Below are 3173 nucleotides of genomic sequence, written 5' to 3'. Positions count from 1 at the left end.
ATAGGGAAGTCGACGTTCTGTGTTAGACCAAATGATTCTGCCAATGGACTACCTTTAACAAAAGTGCTTATAATAAATTCTGGCGCATTCTCGTTAAAATTCAAGGTATTTATTAACCCATAAAAGATTGTCCTTGATGCTTTACTCGTTAAAAATATATTTCAATTTGTTTAGGTTATATTATATTACATATATGTTAATGTCTTCGCAGCTGGGATTTATCAAGGTCGTGGAAAACCAATAGTGGTGGTAGTTAAATTTCATTGACTACAAAAATCTGGAAATTTGTTTGGTTGGAAAACTTTTTGTTTGTCCATTAGTAAAATGTCGCAACATGGTCGCGCACTATCTCGTCGATGCTTAGGAACGAATCGCGCAGTCACTTTTTCTAATGAGGAAAGTCGACTCTTATTGACTGTCTATAAGAGTCGACTTCTCCATTAGAGTGTGCCTTTTTGAATGCTAGCTTGTATTTTTGCTTTTTCTACTGAGGACAAGTCGACTCTTATCGACTAGTTTATAAGAGTCGACTTGTCCATTAGAGTGCGCCTTTTTGAATGCTAGCTTGTATTTTTGTAATGATTATTGTATTCAATCGTTTGAATCTAGGGTTTGAATGTGCATAATAAATTATTTTTAATTCTCGTGTATATTGTTGATGAACGCTTGATTTTAAAGGTAAATTTAAAAAAAGGCGATACTCTCATTTGGTGCTGGTTGCTGTCCTATAGTGATGCTTAGGATTAGGATACATTTACAAAATTGGTACAGGAATAGACATAACTGAAGCTTTATTTAATTAAAACGTAAACAGCATTTGTTAATAAATATTTAGATCTAATTTAATCTAGATTGTGCGAAAAATTGCTCGCTAACCAATGGAGAATGTGGTAATCGACTCTTATTGACTAGTCAATGCCTATGAAGTAGTCAATGCTTATGGACTAGTCGATGCTTATGGACTAGTTTGTATTCGGTTAATTGTTAATAATTATTATTACAAACTTTTAAACTAAATAAATACGGAATATTCTTTATAATATTTTGTAATATTATAAATTGATGTTAATTCTATAATTCTATAATAACCCCTTTCCGTTGCTCTTGGCAAAAACCATTGACGGACTTTAAACTTTGGCAACTCTGCATTGATCATCAAGAATTACAACAACAACAAGCACCGAATGATTCGAATCATGTTTCTTGAAATTAAATAAAAGCTGGAACATAATAGATTTTACACAAAACGAAATAATCTACTTAAAAAAAAACTAGGTTAACCAGCTTGCCAGTGACGCCGGTGTTGAATTACTCATTTTTGGGTATTTCCCAAATATTACTGTGGGAAGTTGTGCAACATGGGCATTTGGTGAAGAGACTAAAAATAGTGTAACGAAACGAACAGCCCAATCTTTTCTTAAACATTGGAAAAGTATTTTCATTAAAAGAAGGTATATGGTGACAAATTTGTTATTCAATTATAGAGAGATAATAGAATTTTTTCTCCTAGATATACGTCAAAATCCAGCCAAGGCCAATGTTGATGTTGAAAATGAAGAACCACAAACTGAAAATGTTGAGTTAAACAAAGAAAAAGAAGTTGTCGGTGTTCATGTATCACACACAGGTTCAGAAGGTGAAAGTGTGGAGCCAACGAACAAAGAGTCAGTTTAAGCTGGTGGTGTGGAGTCATCGAACAAAGAGTCCTTTGAACCTGAGCAACAACATTTTCCATCACACTTGATTCCAGGAACACAGCATCCGTCCAGTACTGTTACCGTTACACTGACACAAAGTGAAGATGGCACATATTTCCCACCACCACATCTCATTGGTATTATGCATAAATTGTTGATTAAGTTGAGTAAATAGCCTATAACAAACTTGACAATTATTTATAGATGAACTAGATGCCTGGGAATTGGGTGTGTCACCTTCACTCACGATTAATACACTTGCCCCACCATCATCAGGACAGCTGTTGCTTGAAATTGCAACAGGTAACACAATTTAATATCCCCTAGAAAAATAGGATTTCTTATGTCTTCATATTGTTATGTAATTAACAGAATCGAAATCCGATGGAACATGCCGAACAGGGGCTTTAAATGTGGCTGCGTCTGAACTTCAAGTCCTAGTAAATGGTAAGAAAAAACGCCTACATAATTTGCAAAAAACTAAAAGCTAAAATTAAAGTTTCACTAGGCTCAAAACGAACAGTTCCCGTACAGGATCCAGCAACAACTCCAGTTGAGTTCGATTCAACACCGACGCCATTTGGTACCACTAGTACTCAAGCCGGTTGAATTAACAACGATGACCGCTTCGAATCCTTCGTCGTTCCTTCCTGTAACTTTGAGTGAAACGCAAGTTCTTATCTCTTCTACTAGTCCGCCCGTTTCAGTTGTCACTATTCGCAGTGAAACACCCGAACTACCGACCCCTGAAACTGGACAATGGGGAAAGGAAAATGGAGGTAAAGCAAGTTTAATTTAGTCTTTGTTTTTGTATTTTATAACCTTATTCTTGTATCATAATCTATGATCCTTTTCAATGCAGTATTGGCGTCGTCGGATTCTGCATCCGCTTCAATTTTCAAGGAACAAAAGCGGAAGAAGTGTGTCGAAAGTGGAACAAGTACGAAAACAAAAACGCGCTGTCTCAAAAATGTTGCCTCAACGAATCAGAAACAGCGGAAGTCAGCAAGAACACCAAAACCAAAATTGTTCAACTGAGACGGCTTAAAATTTGTACAATCTATTATTGTACACTGGAATAAAAATAAATTTCACCAATTTTGCGTATTTGTTTAATTGCGTTTAATTATTTGGGCATAACGTACTGAACAGATGGGTTGTTACAAGTAGCTAGATGATTGATTAACAATAGATGATTGCAGACACAAGAAAACAAGTTCAAGTTCACCATTAATAAAGGTCTCGATTTTGGTTAGTTCGATACTAACGTACATTCTATTTCCTTTTATGAATAGTTGATTGATAAATTAATCAAAAAGATTAATTAAAAGATAACCTAGCCCTAAGTTTCATATCTCTTTGTAAAAACCGCGTAAAAAAATGGCCGTCGCCATGCTCGTCGAGGATTGGTCAATAGACATTTACAAATTAAACATAAAAAACACGTTATAAAATCCATTTCTTCGCATCAAAGCA

At 35.1% G+C, this 3173-nt stretch overlaps 1 long non-coding RNA gene across 2 annotated transcripts; it reads left to right on the top strand.

Moving 5' to 3' along the window:
* Positions 1-371: 371 nt before the first annotated feature.
* Positions 372-2804, top strand: LOC124208957. Of its 2 annotated transcripts, none has more exons than XR_006880726.1 (6): positions 372-1451; positions 1511-1834; positions 1902-2000; positions 2070-2144; positions 2206-2476; positions 2560-2804. It is a non-coding gene; the product is annotated as an uncharacterized LOC124208957 (long non-coding RNA). The 2 variants fall into 2 exon arrangements; XR_006880727.1 differs by having other exon boundaries at positions 2197-2476.
* The last annotated feature ends 369 nt before the right edge of the window (positions 2805-3173 follow it).

This window comes from Daphnia pulex, chromosome 12 (genome assembly GCF_021134715.1).
Source record: "Daphnia pulex isolate KAP4 chromosome 12, ASM2113471v1".
Classification (NCBI taxonomy): domain Eukaryota; kingdom Metazoa; phylum Arthropoda; class Branchiopoda; order Diplostraca; family Daphniidae; genus Daphnia; species Daphnia pulex.
Note: the sequence above shows the minus strand (reverse complement) of the source record. Positions and strands in the feature narration are given on the sequence as shown.